The sequence below is a fragment of the Coloeus monedula genome (assembly GCF_965178545.1).
Source record: "Coloeus monedula genome assembly, chromosome: 25".
NCBI lineage: Eukaryota > Metazoa > Chordata > Aves > Passeriformes > Corvidae > Coloeus > Coloeus monedula.
In genome coordinates this window covers 418145-437870 of record NC_138805.1, presented here as the reverse complement: position 1 = coordinate 437870, position 19726 = coordinate 418145, and the positions used below count along the sequence as shown (strand labels likewise).

At 47.0% G+C, this 19726-nt stretch overlaps 1 protein-coding gene across 1 annotated transcript in view; it reads right to left on the bottom strand.

The window, feature by feature from the left end:
• The window catches only part of ARHGAP32 (Rho GTPase activating protein 32), a gene marked incomplete at its 3' end in the record, with an annotated part of 172213 nt that extends 152709 nt beyond the window's left edge, over window positions 1-19504 (bottom strand). Inside the window, exon 1 of the mRNA XM_082297092.1 lies at window positions 19400-19504. The remainder of the gene's footprint in view (window positions 1-19399) is intronic.
• Window positions 19505-19726: the final 222 nt, after the last annotated feature.

The window sequence follows — 19726 nt, the reverse complement described above, 5'->3', positions numbered from 1 at the left end:
CTGAGCCCTGGCTTGGATTTCTTTAGTTTGACTCAGAAACAAGTATAAAAGTATTTAAAAAAATACCTCTAGGGAAAAGGGCACGAACCTCTAACTTACCATTAATAAACTGCCACAAGCAGCTCTGAAGTTGAGATGGGAAAACATGCTGCTGCCACCTTCCTGCTCTGCCCAGGAGTCTGACCTCGGGCACATCAGCAAAGGCTCTTCATGGGGCAGTGGGATGTCCTGCCTTGGGGCCTTTCCCACTGCCACTGGCTGTGGTGGGAATGATCTACACCCCACAGCAGGGCTCACCCTCGCTCCCTGCCCTCACCCAAGTGACACCAACAGGGACCCTGTCACCAAGCTCTCAGTCAGAACCTGTTCCCTGCACTTCCTCTGCACTCTCCTCTTTTTGTTTGTCTTGGTCAGACCAAGCTTTCTCCCAGCCAGCCCTTCTCAATGCCCAGCAAGTGCTGTTCTGCCCCTTGCTGGACCCTTCAAACTTCACCATCACACAAAGCAGGAACAAACCCCACCTGCTCCCAGTTGATCCAAATGAGGCACTTGCCAAATGAGACCCCAAATTGTGAAGAATGACCTAAACCTAAACCAATGGCATGCATCTGGGCTGATCTGGGGTTTCTTTGTAGTTCAGTGCCAATGCAAAGCCATGGCAAATTTAGTCTTCCCTCATGGAAGCACATCCTGGAAAAATGATGCTTTCGGCACATGGAATGATGAAGAGCAATCATCAGGTTTTTTACCTCATCAGTTACAATCAGCCTCACCTGCTGCTGAATGACAACTGCTCATAACATGAAACAACATTCAGAACTTGCCCAGTCAGACAGCTGCTGAGCAGGGAAACCTTTCTCCAACTAAAACATTTATATGGAGCCAGTCACCCACCCAGAGCTACACTTTCTATCCATCCCACACCTTCTATCCATCCAATACACCCAAACTGTCATCTGTGTGGTTATGGGGCGCTCTGTGGTTGAAACCAGGGAAAAAAAACCCACCCCAAGTAGACTTGCTAGTGAATTCTTACAAGGAAATGAATGGAAATGAACTCTGGGACACCAGAACCTGAATAGCTGAACAAATAATAAAAGATAAGCATAAGCAAAGAAATAAAGAGTAGCTCCAGTTACTCTGACTTAAATAAATAGTCTTAAATGATGGCTGGTCCTTGCATCATATTTACAACAGCCCTCCTCCTACCCTCCCATTATCACTGCATCTCAAAGCAAACAGGAGGCTGCTCAGTCCTTTCTCCATCTAGAAATCACTACTTATATATTTCAGTATTATTATTCCTACTGGACAACTCCTGACCAGCTAAATGGAATTAAATGGAGGCCTCCAACTGCAGCAAGTCATCATCAGGGACAGATTTAGGCAGGTGGGGGTCACACGGGCAGGGAATGTGCAAAGCCACACTGTAATTAACTCTCGACAGCAGAGCCATGAATCCAAACAATTCATGATTCCCTGGGCTCACCCAGCCCAGGGACAGACCTGCCCTGCCACCCCTCTGCACGGGTGTTTGTGATGCAGGGAACAGGAAGATGGAAGTGGGAGGGGTGCAGCAGATACAGGGGGGACACGGAGGAGTAGTGCCTGAGAGCTGCAGATGAAGGGGCACAGGGGTCAAACCCTCTCACAGGGTGCCACTGCACACTTCCCTTCACCGCCAACACACCCAACACTGATGAAATCTGTAACAATCAGAAACACATTTACTTTGGCTTTTGGAATAATTCACAATTGTTAATTAGCATTTTCAGTGAATGATAAAACCCCCAATAACCAGGAAAGAGCTCCTCACTCCCCCTTGCCTGGCTCTCAAGCGTCCAGCTGCAGCCACTACTGTCCCTCTTCCCCTGGACACCCACAGGCAGTGCGGGACAAAGGCAGCCGAGCTGGTGCACACGGCTGCTCTCAGTGGAAACCCTGCTGCTTGGTTTCCTGCTGCCTCACAGATGAATACAGAAAAGAACAATTAGCCAAGCCTTCAGTCTAATTTAGATGTATTTTTCTTTTTGGAGGGGAGACTGAGAGATGGTACATCATAAACCCAAACCTTAACTCTAAAGCTGCTCAGAAGAGCATGATACTGAAACACCAGGTGTAACCCATATTGTACAGGCTTCTGATAATAAACACTGACCCCAGTTATGCTAAAAGCTGTACTTGGATATGCCAAGAAACCATAAAACATTAATACAAGGACTGTCTACATCAAAGCAGACAAGAGGTGAGCAAAGAGAATATCTCCATCCATTTTCCAAAAACCAAAGTAACTGACAGCTCACCTAAGTTGTCCAATGTTTCAGAGGAAGACTGGCCCTAAAAGTAGGAAATAACTTCAGTTTCCCAGTCCATCACACAAGGAAATATCAAACACCTTATCAGGGCCTGGAGAAACAGGAATTGAGGCCCAGGAAGAACACCACTCTCCTGTGCAGGAGATCACACTCTGCTCTCACTCAATCCTTGCCATGAAATGTTGTATCCTGGTGGAGCAGAGACAAGAGCCAGCCCAGCTCCCAGCAGGCAATCAGGGCACTCTCCCGAGGAATACGAGAGCCTCTCGAAGAAGGCTCAGGAGTTGAGCTATGCCCTTTCCAAAACTGTGCCTCTGAGCATGGAGGGCTTATGCAACACCTCCTCCTCACCCATTACTCTATGAACTCCTTTCAAAGAAGAGAAAATGAGAAAGGAAAGCAACAAGCTACGACAGAAAGACTGACCAGGACCACTGAGCAGGGAAACTCTGGGCTGCAGAGAGCAGCATCACCACAGAGCTCAGAGACAGCACCTCCACCAGCCAGGAGGCTCCGGGGACAGAGCCCTGCCAGGGCCAAGGGAGCAGCTCCCACCTTCACCTGGTGCCCAGCAGAGGGGTTTGCCCATCTCTAGACACTGCCCTGAAGGAAAAGTAATCCCATTCCAAACAGGGCTGGCGTTGTGCTGGACCAGGAGAGCTGCCAGGCCTGGGAGCTGCTGCCGGGCAGATCAGAGCTCCAGGGTGGGGACACCTTGGGTCACCTGCGCAGAGACGTGATGAGGGACATCACCATCTCAGAGACCTCCTTCTGACCTGGGCCACCTCCTGCCCTCTGAACCTCAGGGGGCTTTTGTAGATCAAAGAACGCCGGAAGCTTTGGGGTTGGAAGGAGCCTTAAGACTCATGGAATTCCAGCCCCCTGCCACAGGCAGGATGCCACTCACTGGATCTGGTTGCTAAACCAGACTCAGGATCCTGCCCTGCTGCCAGCCTGTGTCTCTTCCTACTAACTGAGAATCTGGACATTTATCTGTGCTTTGCAAATACTGGAGCTGAGTCCCTGGGCATGTAAGGGTGCTGCAACGCCTCATCATGCAACATCATCTTAATCCCCTGGCAATGCCAGAGATCAGGAAAAAAGAATAGTTTTGTTGGTTGTTGTTATTTCTAATTAACTAGGGGGGAAGCATCTGAAACCAACACTTTGGAGAAAAAATTAGAGGTCATATTTGTGTTTTAATTTTAAAAGCAAACTATGAAAAACAAAATACAAGAATTACAGAAACAACCTGTGACTGAGGACAATGACATTCTGAAACTGAAAAAAAAATGTAAACCAAAACATTTTAACTGCACTGCTTCAAAATTTTGTGGGCTTATGAAACCTCTTTAATTTTATATCAAGCCAGACAAGAAAGTCTCTGAAATACCAACCTAATTTTAAAAGCAGAAGGAAGGAGGGATAAAGAAAGACAAAACCAGTGAACTATATAATCATAGTCAAGTCGAGATTGGAAAGATACTCAAAGAACAGAGGCCCCCTCTAACACATTATAGGGGATGAAAAATATGAAAGATGTTGAATTGCCTAAGCAGATGCCAGCGGTGCAATGCATGGAAAATCAAAAGCAAACAAGGTTTCCTGTCCCCTCAGCTCCAGGAGAACGTGTCTACATCCACCAGCTGCCTCTGCGCACAGAAAATGAACAATTCCAGAATGTGAACATCACAGGAATAACAGGGCCCTGAGCACAGGACAAATCCTGCCACTAGACCATGCCCCACTCACCCTGATCACAGAGGGACACCATGGGAGCAGCTCTGCAGGAGTGCTTGCATAGAGTGCAGCTACACTGAAGGCAGGAGGAAAGCAGAAAGGGACGTGACAACCGAGTCAGGACTCCAGAAAGCAAAGCTCACAAATGACTGGTGAGTTGTGCAATGACTCAGCAGGAAGGAAGAAAAAAGGAAAAAAAATACAGCAGCTGATAGGAAAGTTTTTTCAATAAGGACAAGTACCATAAAAAAGTCAGTAAAGAAATAAAGAGACAGAAGCAGAGCTCCCAGGCTGGAATTCTGCCTGTGTGCACAGAGCTGTCTCTGCTATTCCCGCTCCCCTCCCAGCACACCTGAGCAGGCAGAGGAGCAGGAATGCCTGGCTTTAACCCCTGCCTCCCCAGTACCTGCCAGGCTTGCTGTGGAGGTGCTTTTCTTGGTGAGCAATGTGAGGGGAAGCTACAGCCCAGGCAAAGTCAGGAAAGCACAGAGCAGACAGAATGCCAGCCTGGGGAACCCAGGGAAAGGAGCAGGAGAGTCTGCTGCCCTGCCAGGCCCAGGAAGGTGGTCAGGACAGGAAGGTGACAGAGAATCTCTGCCCCTCCTCTGTTGTCCTCCTGAGCATGAAATTCCAGCTCCTGTTTCTCTCCATAACTTTCCAGGAGGGCTCTGCCATGGCTGTTGAGGCTCAACAGCTCCTCCTGCAATGGTAAGATTAAATGTAATCTGTTAAACAGAGATAACGTGCTCCAAGCAGATGGATGAGGAAGCCAAGCTGTGCAGATTTCACTGCTCAGTTTGAACATATTCTCACTCACACTCTCCTTTGCAAACCTTTATGCAAATAGCTTTTCAAGAACATTTAATCCTCCACCCTCCCAAATTCCCACAGCAGCGTTGCTGTCCCTTCAGTTTGGCCCCAGAGAGACCCCAAGGCACTGGGCACCTGCCTGGCCCAAGCCAGGTGGCATTCAGTGACATTTGAGCAGATGCTCACATGCTCTGCAATGCAGGGAGAGAAAGGAGATGGCTCAGGTAACTTCAATTCCTTTCCACCATTCCTCCCTGGCAAACCCAATCCCTTGAAAAGCACTGTGTCTTATCTCTGCCTTTCAAATCTCGCCTGGCCTGGTTCCACTGGTGTCAGTTCTGCATCTCTGCCACCATTCTGCTTCTGCACCAGCGTAATAAAAGAGGAGAGGATGCCAACAGCTCCTCTGTGCAGCAGAATAACTCTGTAGAACTGTGCTGGCTGCAGCAGGGAACCATAAAACCAGAGGGCAGGGAAAAGAAGGGCAGCTGAAAGGTAACAGCATTAGGAATGACACTCTGAACGTTCTCCTCTGCCATCACACCACCCCTGATGGCCAACACAAGCTGAGAAATTAACTACTGAGAGAATTAACCCCTGCAAGGCAAGGAAAGCCAGGGCTTCATGACTGGCACACAGAATTAGGTGTGTTAGAAGAGCTGGCAGTGAGGGATCAGGGGGGACCCTGGCCTGGTGTATCACAACCAGTTTCAGTTAAAAACAGGAAACCAGGGTGAAGGCAATCACAACATCTGCAACATCCTCCTGACATCTGTGCCAACATCCAGCCCCCCCAGCACCTCAGGCACAGCTCAGGGAACTCAAGGGGTTGGGATGAACAAGGACAATCCTGCTGAAAATACAACCCACCTTTCAACCCTGTTTCAAAAGGCCAACAGGAATAAAATAAAATTTTGCCCTGAAGTAATTCTTCTACTTGAGCCATGCAGCCCTTCACAATTAAGTCAAAATGTTCCTGTAAAACACCTCTTTTTGTTACTCCTTCTTTAAAAATGGTGTAAATAATGCACAAGAAGACTCAGCATTGCCTGAGTCAGTGAAGCCTGGAGTAAAACCCAAGAGTGCCAGCTGCTGCCTGTCCTCCATAAAAGCCTTCTCTCCATAAAACATGACCACAAACACTGTGTTAACCCAAGCTGACAACCTGTTTGCACACAAACGCTGAGGAACAACACTCCCCCTCCCAGGAGCTCCCAAAAGGCTGTGCTCTGGGGGAAGGACTTGCTGGGAAGGGCTAAGGCAGCACACAGTACATGAATTGTTTATTCTCAGTATGACTAAGGTAACACTTCGTTTCAGTTGCATCACAGTAGAGGCTGCAATATTTCACTGCAACCTTTAATTGTCCTGACTCATGCTGTCAGTAACAAAATACTCTCTTGGGAAAACAAATAAATAGACAAATAAAACCTTAATGATTTGGTAAAGTACCTACCAGTGAAAGCACACTGTCCATTATTTTGAAGGCATTAAAAAAGGTTGCAGGTGTGATGTGCTAGAGCAGGTGATGAAGGGATTTACAGCTTTGTCACTTTGACAGGGGGAAAAAAAAAAAAAAAAAAAAAAAAAAAAAAAAAAAAAAAAAGGAAGTGTGGGGCAGCTTTTGAAAGCATTTGTCTGAAGCACCCAAAGGGTTGTCTGGAAAACGACAGCATTTCTATTCCACTGGCACCTGTGCAGAGCAGCAGGATAATGAAGTGACTGGGCTATTGCCCTTCCCAAAGCAATGAGATCTTGCTGAAAGCAGCACACATTCATTTCAGTGCCCAGGAAAAGGGCACTAAACAGTGCTCTGCCAGCCTCTTCCCCCCTCTCTCAGTAACCAGGATGATTTCAGAACTGACACCTGAAACAGAGACTTTTTAGTGCATAATGAATAACTCGGCAAAAAGAGAAGGCTGTGAGAGAATGGGTAAAAATAAAAATATAGTGAACAAAGGAGTACAAAATTACAAGATCTAATGCAGCCTCAGGGAACAGAGCAGCCTGCCAGCAGCACTTCCAAAGACTCCTGGTGAGGATGTGGCTTACGGAGCCACGGAACAGGTAACGAACCGTCCTGGGAAAGCACCTGCTCCTTGCTCCCACATCACTCCCACTTGGAGTGGAGCACTTGGAAAAGACAGTTCTTCTTGTCATCAGGGCAGGGAAAAGCCCAGTGCAACAAAAATGAGCCTGTAACCATCCTTCAATCTCCTTGCCAAAGAGGACTGGGATTTCCTATGGCCATGGCTCAGGCGTTAGAAATCTGCCCAGGCCAGGAGCTGAGTCCCTCTCAGTTCATGGGAAGGTTCATTCCCGTGCCAGGCTCCTCTCCCTGCTCTCCCCAGAACGGGGCTGGTGGCTTCCCACAGGGATGTGACTCGGTGATCTGTGTTTCCCTCTCTGCTTCTGGGCACTTCACAGAATGAGACTCCATTCCATGTGACAGCCCAAGCCACAGCTCCTTCCCCCTCTGAGGTTTTTGGTTCCCAGAGACAAACGAGCTCACTGAAATGTTCTCTGCAAACTTTGTGCAGAAATTGGGGCGGGTTTCTTAAAATATTTTTTCCTTATTTGGAAAAACATTTCATAAACCATGGAAACACAAAATGGGTTGGGTTGGGAGGGAGCTTAAAGACCACTCAGTGTCACCCTCTGCCACAGACAGGGACACCTTCCACCAGAACAGGGTGCTCCAAGCCCCTGGCCTTGGACACTTCCAGGGACAGCCACAGCTGCTCTGGGTACCCTGTGCCAGGGCCTCCCACCCTGACAGGGAGGAATTTTTCCCCAATATCCCATCCAACCCTGCCCACTGGCAGCAGAAACCATTCTCCCTTCTCCCGGCACTCCAGGATCTTCAATTTAACCATGAAAGTCCTTCAAGCAAAACCTAAGTGATCTCTAGACTATATAAGTGACCTCTTCAAGCCTGCTCTGCTTTGTATTTTATGCAGTAACTGAGCAGGCAACACCATCCAGACCTGATGCCTCCCATTATGTCATGGAAAACTCACAGGAGAGAGCACAGTTAGTGAAAAAGACAAACATTTCTGCTCCTGAATGGAGATTGATATCTTTTTGTATTGCCATTATATAATTAAAGCTTTCAACACACTTGTTTTATTGTAAATGCAGCAGTAATTTAATATGTTCTCTAAAAACAACATGATTTTATTTTCCGTTGCAAACAGATCCAGTGCACACCTAAAACAGAAGACTTCCCACCACACAAAATGTGTCTGCACGTGAAGCTTCCTGCTAGGCCACACTCACACCATGCCAACACTTCCCACTTCCCCAGCTCCCACAAACAGCCAGCACCAACCCTCTGCACCACAGCCAGGAATGGTGACAGCAACCAGGGAACCAGCCCCCTTCTCAGGTCTGATGTTCTGTTTTCCCCTGACATGCTGCCACACACTCATTTCTGCAGAGAGCCAGCCAGGGTCAATTCACTTCTGTTAGCACACTCAAGTAACAAAAAGCAGGATTTTTATGAAGTTCTGAGGTTCATGACAGTGGCAAAAGGTATCCCTTGGTGTGCTTGTTCTTCCTTCCTGTTCTGTTGGCACAGAAAGTGTCAAACATCAGTGGGTGCTGTTTCTCTGATTTACTGACTTAGGGAGTGTTTTAGGATAGCTGGGAAAGGGGGAATGTTTGGGAAAGGATGTTTGAGTGACAAGGCATCACTAGCCTTATAAATACTTTATTTATGGCACCAGCAAAAGCAAGGATATTTCGCCCATCAAAGTACACACTGGGACGTATTCTAATGTACTCACTGGCTGTTGGCTTCCTTTGAATTCCTTATTTCTCCAAAGAGAGTCATATCCCAACCTTTATGAAACACATGCAAAGGTAAAATCAAGAGTGGGCAAACAAGTACCCAGAAGGACCTGCAGTTTCTGTTTCAATATCCCCTCTCTCTAACAGTGCTGAACACCATGAAAGCTTCTTCCCAAACCAGTATTTCCTGTTTGCTCCCTGTGCAGCACAGGTGACTGAGCTCCCTCTTCATCAGCACTTCCAGAACCTGATGGATGATGATAAAACACCTCTAAAGCCCCAGCTACTGCAGGAATATCAACACTCCGGCCACAGCTCCCCAGACATGACTTGGCAGCCAAAGGGGCTGGAGCACAGAGAGCTCAGCAGGTGACACCTCCAAACTCCATCCAACACCACAGCATGCATTTCAACCACAATTGCACAACTCCTTTTTGCCAGGAAGCAGCAATCTGAGGTTATTTCCTATGAGCCTTCCTGTTTCTGTGCACCCAGACTTTGCTTTGTCCTTAGCAGGCACCAAGGAAATTCTGCATCTGCACAAGAGAGAATGGGCCAAAAACGTTCCCTTCTGTTCTTTTATGAGCCACTGGGGATTTGTCAAAAATGTTCCCTAAGCAGAGGCACATCCTGATTCAAAAAGAAGCCAGGTACTAATTAAACATCCTGTGTGGGCAGCAGCAAGGGCTTTACATCTGTGGGTGTCTGTTTCCAACGCCATATCCAGTGTCCATTCCTTGTTAGCTGTAATCAGATCCAAAATCTCATTTACAAAGTCTGCATCAGGCAGAGCAGCACCTTTTCTCCCTGTGATGCTGTGGAGTTCATGAAACATGTTACACACCACAAAGTCAAGGTGGTATTTCAGTTATTTCAACAGGATACACAAAAATAATCAAAAAAATACAGATCCATGTTGCTGTCATTTCCCTGTGGGAGGCACAGAGTAACTCTACAAGGCAGAGAACATTATCCCAGTGCCTCTTCCAGTACCTGAAACTCCCCCTTGACCCAGGCAGAAGGGAAGATGAGGTTACCTGCTGGTCCTCTGCAAATATTTATAAAGCCCTACACAGAGCAGGAGATGCTGCCACAGAACCTCACAATTCTGTGTGAAGTTGTACTTAAAATCCTCTCCAAAGAGAACAGGAAAGGTGTGCACATTTATACACATACATGCAGAAAAAATGCCCTGCTGCTGGTTTTCAAGGAGCTGAGGAGAAATGGGGAAATATTTTTTACTGCCAGACCAACTCCCAGGACTTACAAGACCTGTACAAATGTCCCTGGGACTGGCCATGACCTTGATATAAGCACATTAAAACAATGTTAGAATTTCTCACCATTTCACTGCAGATCTCTCAGCATTTCATATTTTCAAAGCTCCAATGATGGAGTCAAATAGTAATGAAATATTCTCCGTTTTCAGTATAATTATTAAATTATCTTGTGGAGGAAAGGTGAACAACACGACCCATCTTGGACTTCAAAACTCAACTGGAGGACAAATAAAATTATAATCAAAGCACACCTTGAAAAGCATCAGTTTTAAAGTCAGACTTGTGATTTTCAGTAACTTGACTGCTGTTTTTTAAATGCTGGAGGGGTCAGTCCTACGACAGATGAAAAATCACCGTAAAAGGCCATCATTTCTTTAAAATGAGTCCTTGGGAGCAGAACTGAAGTGGTTTGCTCCCTCTGCTCACACTCAGGGCCAGGAGTCAGTGCTGGACCACAGGGACCCTTGGCTCCTCTCCCCTGAGGTAGCCACAGGCAGAGGAATTTCAACATCAACGGGCCCTGGGCAGAGGAAATTCAACATCAACAGGCAGAGGAAAAGCCAAAACCCTGCCTGGGAGATGACAGGAACACATTTTAACCAAACAAACCTTAGGCCCAAGTGCAACCTTATAAAAGGTCAGTTCACTGCAGTAGAAAAACGAAACAAGTACATAAAGGAGAAATCCATACTGCTTCCACTCATGGACTTGTTTTCCATTCCCGAAGGGAAGGGGGAAGGGGGAAAGGGAAAGGCAAAGGGAAAGGGAAAGGAGGAGATGTAGCATATGCAACTGCATTTATCTTTTCCACTCTACCCTTGTGTGTACACGTAATTTTAGTAATTTTTAGTCTGTCCCAAAGGTACTGCATTCTCCTCACAGCACTGCATGGCAGCTCTGAGACAGGCCCTCTCTTTCAGCCAGCTTTATCTCATTCCTTGATCTAACAGCTGCTCCAAAAGCCAGTCAGATCTGCCAATGCAGCACTTGTGAAGGAAGAATAGAAAATACATGATTACCTCATACTACTCCAAATACTTTTTCCCTTCCGATGCCTGGCTGTGCTATTTGCCAGGAGAATTAACCCCACTGTACACAGATCTGAGGATTGAAGACAAAGAAAACTCATGACTGAAAGTACACTGGAATTTTCTGTTGTTAATTTCTGCCATGATGGTTTATAAAGTGTGAAGAGCAGAGTTCACAGGGTGTGAAGAGGTGAGTTTATAAGGCATGAAGAGAGTCAAATAAAAACCAGAAAAATAGTTTACTAACTCAGCTTGAACTTTTCTCCTTTTAGTAATGCTTTCCAGCAATTTGCCATCACAGCTAGGTGCCATTAGCACCCAAATACATAATTTTTAACATCCTTCCTACTGCTCAAAGGAGCAGAAAGTGCTACAAAGGCCAGAAGGAGGTCCCCACCCCATGAACCAGCAGGGTGTGCTTCCACCATTGTTCTCAAGCCACTGAAATCTGCATTTACAGAACATTCCTCATGTGTCATTAAACCTGTCTCCACAGAATCCAGAGGAAAAGTGCGTGGTAAAACCCCTGAGTGGTACCCTGCTCTCTCCCGGGGTTGTGCTCCAGGAGGCAGGAGTTGTTCCGGAGTTGTTCTGAAGCACATTGCTGCTAGGGCACAGGGAGCAGAGCCATTGATAACCCGTGGAACCATTCGTTCTGCATAAATACACTCCTTTTTGGGCCCTCTGGCTGCAAATTAACCCGTGCTGGCTTTCTGGACCCACACAAAATTCATCCTCACAGCAGCAGGTTGAAAGCCCTTCCCTCCAGCCCCGCCAGCCCAGGGGCTGAGCCCCTTCTGCCTCAGCCGAGGGCAATCACTCGGGGCCCTGCTGCTGGCAGGGCTCAGCACCAGGACCAGATCCAGCACAGCTGCATTCCAGCTGGCATCCCTGCTCCTGCTGCTCCTCACGCAGGGCCCGAGGCTCCAGCCCTGGCCTTGTGGGGCTTTCCTGGCTGCTCCTGGGGCAGCGCGGTCAGGCACAAACCCCACTGCTCACTGACTGCACCTGGACTCACTGAAACTAATTCACCACGTTTGTAACCACTCCTGCTCTGGCATTCCCCCAGCAAGCAAGACATGAGAAACGAGGAAAATCAGAATCAAGGAGCTGAATTCAATATTCCTTGGAGGGAAATCTTTATCTTCACAGAGTCCTGTGGCCACGTGGCTCGGATTTCCCCCTGCCAATGTTTCCAACCTCAGCATTTTAACTGAGTAACAAATTCTCAGAGGAATAAATTTCTCTCCTGAAATTCATATGCAGCAAAGCCAAGACCAGGATTGATGTTGTTTGCACACCCAACAGCTCTGCAGACCCTGCAAATCCCACAATTCTTGCTAAAGGGACAGTGACAGCAGCCAAGCACCTTCTGTCTGCCAGCCCCAAATGGAGAGAACAGAACAACAAATAAAAGGAATTTTGCCTTTTGTCTGTGAGTTTTGAGACTTTAAAGTGTCATGAATATGTATTTTAAATGAGCAAAGAGGTGATCCTGAGCCTAAAAAGCAAGAAAAGGGATTGGAAAAGGTCAGCACAAACAGGCCCAATACAAAACAGAACATTGTATTCAGGGTCTGTCGGCATCTGGAATTATTTGTGAGCAGCTGCTCCTGAGAAGTTCCATGTGTGGTCAAGCACTGAAAAGGGAGAATGTGCTCAAACCCAGGGACATTTGCTGGAGAAAAGGTTTTTGTGTGATTTGTGTGTCTGCAATATTTGTTAACACTGAAGAGTGGAGAAAAGCTGTATTATTCCTTCAAGTCATCAGTCCTGCACACAAGGGAAAAAGCAACATCTCCACCAAGGTTCTGCTGCTCCAGAACTGGGGAAAAACCGATTCTGTCAACAGCAGAGACACCACTGGGAAACTGGGGGAAATTAATTAAAATGAGGCATGGACTTTGCACAGAACGGGCTGTAAGCTGGGGAGATGTCCAGGGAGATCTAACACACAGATTTGGGCAGGGTTTCCATGAAGTGTGTGACGAAACTATTATCACCTCAACAAGGCTAAAAACACTGCATAAACAAAGCCCAGGAGCACAACACAGCTTCACAATTAATACTGAGTTGGAGTTTTGGTTCATTGTCTGCTGCTTTTATATATATATATATATATATATGCACACAGAAACTGTGAGAGTTCTCCTTCTTCGTTTTGGTTCTGTTTTAAAGAAAAAGCTTCCCATTTTGCACTCAGAAGCAATCAATCATGGATGCTTTTATAAGCAGGGGAAAATACAATTCAAGTGTCCATCTGCATTCCCAAACCAGACCATGCAGTGTGTCATTTTAAAACAACAAACTTCATTAGAAACAGCAAACTTTATTAGGGTGAAGCTGGCAAGGAAAGCCAAGGCGAGGAGGTAAGGAAGTTCCCAGTGCTCCAGGACAACACTGTGCCTGCACAGCACATTAACTGGGAGAAAAGGGAAGGAATTGGTATGTCTAACAAGGCTTTTTCCCCACAAGAACTCCACTTGTGGTGCTGGGAGCTGTCACAGCAGTTTTTCCAGTAGCGCAATTATCTCCCTATGAAACTTGCTTCCCTCTCCAGAGTCCGGCGGGGGAAGGAGGGGGTGTTTGTCTTTTCTTTCCAGTAATGAACCCCTGGCTGGCAGCCTCAGCAGCTCTGCTCTGTTTCCCAAACTCACGCTGGCTCCAAGGCTGCAGATGGAAGCTCAGCTCCTCCTCCATCCCAGCAACCACATCCCAAGGTGTCCCATAAAGGATAACTCTGGGCTTTGCCAGAGCAGCCCCCACACATGAGCAGCAGAGCTCTGACACTTCCATAACTTCCCTGGGGGATTTGAGGATCAGATATGGAAGCGATCAGAGGCTTGTTAATCTCATTATATTGCTCCTGCAAAAAGCTATGAGCAACCATGGCAGTATTAAACAAATTAGTTTGTACATGAAAAAAGTCAACACAGCTTTGGTTAACTTTCAGGGCACGAATTTAAAGGCTCTCTGCAACCACAAATACCAGGATTTAAGAACAACCATCCTCTGAAATTGATATCTGGTGTGTGCTGGCCTTATTTCCCCCCCACCATTAATAGGGGATGGAGATTCCCAGCCCATGAAAATCTAAGTGTTCTCACGTGTGCCCAGAAGCAGCTCTCCTGGTAGCACAGGGAGCTGGGAAAGTCCCTTTAAGGCAAGCTGTCAACACTGAGCATTGGATGAGACCCTGCAAGATGAAGACACTGGTGTAGTTTCCTTTCTTGTTCTATTTTTCACAAGCCATGCCTTGTTTCTGGTGAGGCAAGCCCTCCAGCCAGCCTGCTCCTCTGTCAGTGCTCCAAAAGAGACCACTTTAACCACAGAAAAGGCTCAGATCTGCTCCTACACTCTGGCTGTTCCCTGGGCTGACACCACCAAGAGTTGGTTTCGCAGTAGATTTTGCTGATGCAAAGGGATGTTAAGAGGTGTCACTGCCTTTACCCTCACAGGAGAGTGCCTGAGTATCAAACACGTAGTATCAAATTTGTTAGGACAGATGCCCAAGGTCAAAACCCACTCTAATTTCACCTGTAGCAAGGGGTTTGCTGGGTGTTAGATGCCATTCCAAGTCCTGCTAAAGGAAAACATGAAAATATGGTCATGGTCCCTCTTCCCATCACTCCAAATTATGAGATTTGCTCAGAAACTGTGACAAAAAATGTACCAAGTAGTTAACTGCTCTTTTTATTTACCTTTTGACTCTCAATTGCATGGACTTTGGGTTGTCAAAAGCTTTCTCCTAGCACTTCTTTATTAGAACACAAACAGATTTTCACACAGCCTCTGTAGGCATATGCACTTAAAATAGTTGGATATTTCCAACTTAAATAGGTGGATATTATATGTAAATAATTTTTTTAAAGCATGGCATGCACTGGCCCAGCACATTTACACTCCCAAAACAGAAGCCAGCACAGTGACACTGAACACTGCAGATACAATGCACATTTACAAATGACATTTATCTCATACAGCAAGCAAAGCTGCTCCACTGAAGTATCAGTAAGAGCAAATGCACAGAGAACAGCAGACTGAAAAGGCTTGGAAATACTGTATTTATTATTTCTGAAAAGGGTTTGTGTGATATCTTGTTATGTTTCACTTTTAAAAGGACAAAACCTTCTGAAATACACAAATGAAAACAAGTGGCCAGAAAATCAAGCCTGTTTCCACGGTTAAAATACTGCTTAAGAGCTGAAATCTCATCTGCCACATTCCAGTCCTGAACAAGATCTGGAGCACTAATTTATAAACCCTGGGGGGCGGGGAAATGCTAAGAAATCCTTGACTATTCAGTAGCCCTGTGAATAGGAAAATCTCTGTATAATGCACAAGGAAAGGGAGAAAGCCCAGCCCGCCGGTGTTCATCAGTGTCACACTCGAACAGGGACATGCACCCGGTGATCCGGATCCAGTGAGGAGCCACAGCCACAGAACTGCCCCTTCCAAGGGTGGTTAAACCCCACCAGGGCTGCACACTGCCCTAAATCCATCTGCCAGGAGAAAGCAACCACCACCACTGCCCATGTCCAGGAAAACATCATCTCTTACTCCAGAAAAGCCACAGGATCCCCCTGCTAAAACTGCCCCCAGCTTGAACTGTCTGAAGCAAGAAATGAAGAGCTGAGTTAAACTCTCATCAATGCTCTTGGACAAGGGCTTTCTGGTCTTTAACATCGTGGGAAGTGTCAGGTTAGAAGTCCTTCCCCAATCTGGATTAACTGGAGAATTTAGACCTTGGAGAAGCCTCGCAGTGACCCTGAAGTAAATCTGTAACCCAAGGAGCTGAAATGCTCTGTCACCTCTGGGTGTTTCAGGAGTTCAGTCAGGTGTGGGACGGGAGAGGGGAGGCCCAACCCTTTATAAATGCAATAATCTGACACAAATGATCCAGCACATCCTGCCTGCTCCTGAGCACACCTGGCTCTGCCCAGTACAGCCACTGCCCCTCGCAACCAAGGGTGGCCTCTGCCACTACAGAGCTCCTCGGAGCAGACTGAAGGGGAACTGGAACAGATCTTTTAGCAAGTATTGCACTTTTACTGCTGTTTTACCCAGAGGAGGAAGCAAACTAGATTAGATGTGGATTGCATAAGGAAAGGCAACTGATGGAAAAGCAGGTGTCACATCACCTCCAAGGTGTCTCCAGAGGTGCTGAGATAACTAATTCCACAGTCACACTTTCAGAAGGAGGGAACACGGGATCTAAGAAAAGCTGGAATATAAATGGCACTTTAAAGCAAGGTACCAAGTTCAAATTCCTGCCCTCCTTCTCCTGTCATCCCCACTCTAAATCACACTGGATCTTCCCACCAGCCAAAGGCACAGCTGGGAGTGTGAAATGCACCCAGGTGCTGAGGGTTATACTTCAGCTTCTTTCTGGATCCCCAATTCAGGCATGTTTGCAAGCTCCAGAAACAGTACACACAACCTCCTTCAACAAATGCACAAGAGCGAGCAGCTGAGCAGCTGCACCACTCCATCCTCAGGAGCTGGATGGAATTCTAGAAATGCCCACTCCTCCTCAGCCCCTGCCACTGCATCCTGTCACTATTCCCAATATTCAAAAACACACACAAAAGGTGTACATCTGCCTGGTTTTGCTTTTTACATGAAAACACACCGGAGCCTGCCCTGCTCTGACTCAACAGCTAACGAGCTGCCCGCTTTGCCATTATCCTCAGGACTGGGAAACTCAGATCCCATCCCAGTTCTCCTGCCTTCTGTCCATCACATCCACCCTTTCAAAGTCACCTTATTTCTCCTTTTCACCAGGGATTCTATGGGGTTTTTTTTTCTCTTTTCTTCAGGCTGACAACTGAATGGAAGCTGGGAATAACATTCCTTTTTTCAACATAGGTGAAAACTAAGGGATTTAATTCCCTTTAATGATGACTATCAGGAGCAGAACATCAAAAGATTAAACTGTGGTCCCTGACACCAGGGCATGAAGTTTTCATAAAATATCAAATAATGAGAAACATGGTTTAACACAAAGAAAGATTAAACCAAAAAGCTCAACAAAGGGGGATTAAATTATTATTTCTGTATTTTTGATATAAATACCGAGGATATGTCACACAGGACATTGCTACACTGGTTGTTACAAGACCCGGGGGAGCCAAGGACGTGCTCACCAATGCTCTGATAAAATTGTCCCCTCCCTGCATAAGACAAAACGAGGGGGTTTTTCCACAGAAAGCATCCCGAGGGGCTGGAGCCTGGGAAAGCTGTGTGCTGGAGCTGGAGGGCGCTCAGAGGTCAGGAGGAGAGGCAGCTCAGCCACGAGCAGAGGACACGCCGTGACACCCAGGTCACCCCGAGCTCCCTGTGCCGAGCACCAGTCCCGAACACCAATCCCCAGCCTGGCTTGGAAGATGTTCCCCATCCCGGGAACACACTCGGCTCTGTCCCTGTCCTCCCAGCCACTGCCCTGCAACACTGCTGCTTTCTGTCCCTCTTCCCCCCAGCCCCAAGGCCAGTGTTATGGGTAGGGCAAGGACTCTGCAACCCTTGGATGTGCCACTCGGAAAAGGACGTTTTTCCTGGAGAAAATCTGAATCAGCACAGCACATTCACTCTGACATCAATAACCAGCTATCTCCCTGCACTCCAAGCATCCATCAGGAGCACTGGAGTAAAAGCAGAAAGTTAAAAATACTCCTATAATCCTGTTAAATGCAAGCTTTGCTTCTAAAAAACAATACCAATTTTATCTCTGTTCTGAAAGGCAGGACATGAGCAAGAGATCTGCCTTCAGAGAGGCAACCATAGTAAGCTCATCCGGAGTTCTGTCATACTCTGGACTCTCTGCACAAGTGACAAAAAGAGGGGATGTCACTGCCAGAACCGAAACCTATTTAATCTGCAGACTTCATGGATGACAAGAGCCATTCGGAGGAAAACTGCATAGATTTTATCAAACCACTGCTAAACTTTGTCTGTCTTCAGCCAGAAACCTCATACAGCACATACTGACATTGCCAGCTTCTCACAAATATCAGAGCTCCTGTTCCCAAGGGAATTCACACCAAACACAAATCCTGTAGCTCCTATTTACAAAATCTGCTCTGGCAAGCATGTGGCTCTATCCTTGGGTGACAACACCCTGCCAATACATTGCATTTTGTGTTTTTTCCGTGACGAAGCTGGGGAGTGTAAAGCCTTCAGCATTAGCACACAAGACACAGTTAATTTTTAAATACAGTTTTGTTTCCAAGTAAGAGGAACCAAAATTTTCCAACTACCTTTCTCACAGTACCCAAGTCAAACAATGAGCAGATATCCAGCAGCAGCTTTCCTAAGGATAAATACTTCAAGGAAGAAAGAAAACACAGACAAATTCAAAGAAATGTTGCAGTGCTGGTAGGAGCTACTCTCCTTCAGTTTCTGGCAGTGTAAGTGAAGTAGGAGGAGTCAGCATAAATTACCAAGACTTTGTTGATAATGTGTTAAACAGTGAAAAAAGAACCTGCATCTCCAGCTCCAGGCACCTTGGTTCATAAATAACTTCTGGTGTGGTAAAACCGCCTTGATCTGTAACCCAGGTGGGTGGTAACAGCAAATTTTAAATGATACTGGGTCCACAGCTCCCTCCTTTTTTTCCTCACTAGTAAATACTTACTCGCTCTCAGCCCTGAAGTAGAAAATCCCAGTTGAACTGCAATAGCACCAAGCACATTTCCTATCAGCCACAGCACAAACCCGAGCCCAGGGTGAAAGGGATGATTTGCCATGAAGATAATCAGCACTGCCTCATTCCACAAGAATTTTAACGACACACACATGATAACCTGGCCCTCCAGAACTATCACTCCTAAACCCATATCCTATCAACAGCTCTTAGTTATCCATTAGAAAGGAAAAAAATACTCAGCACAGAGCCCTTGTGACTATTGCTGCCTTCACACGAAGCAGACGCTGTGTGCTCCTCTCTGCTATGCGCAGGGTAGGGTGCATTTTTTAATAGAAAAAATGCATTTTCTGTCATGTTAATAACCACATTCCACACACTTCACCTGAAAATGCCTCAAGGACTGCTCTCACAAAAACGGACGGGATGCAAAATCAGACTTTGCCTTCTCCATGCTGGTGGGAGCTACACAGCGTAATGTGGCTGAAGCAGGCAATTAACCTTTCTCCATTCAAACGCTCAACCACTTAAAAGACACACAGTCATTTACATGGGTTTAAAAATACAGCAAATATTAAAATGAACTTGCATTTGCTGGATGGAAACGCCACGTTCGCCTTTCCTTAATCCCGCTCTACATATTTATTAGGCATCGCCGGCTCTGACCAAGTGTGAAACAATTACATCCCTCGGAGACACGGTCGCAGCACTCCATCGATGAGGGTTAAAATAAAGGAGGGGAAGGGAGGCTCGTCCCGGAGGAGCGTCCTGAGGGCTGTGGCTGGCACTGACCTGTGCGATCCATCGAGGCCGGTCCCGGCTGCGGCTCCGGCTGCGGCTCCGGCGGAGCCCGCGGCGAGTGCGACCGAGCGGCTGCGGGGGAAGGCGGCAGCGGCGGTCCCTCCCTCCATGTTGCGTGTACGGCCCAGAGCACAGAGCAGAGCACAGAGCAGAGCACACGGAGCCGCGGGAGCTGCGGGATGGAGGTGCCCGGGTAAGGAAGGGGCAGCGGCTGCTCCCGCGCCAGCCCCGCCGCGATGCTCCGGAGCCCCGGGTTCAACCCCCCCACTAAGGTGTGCTTATAAAGGAAAAGCACAAGGCAGCTCGCGGGTCTGGGTT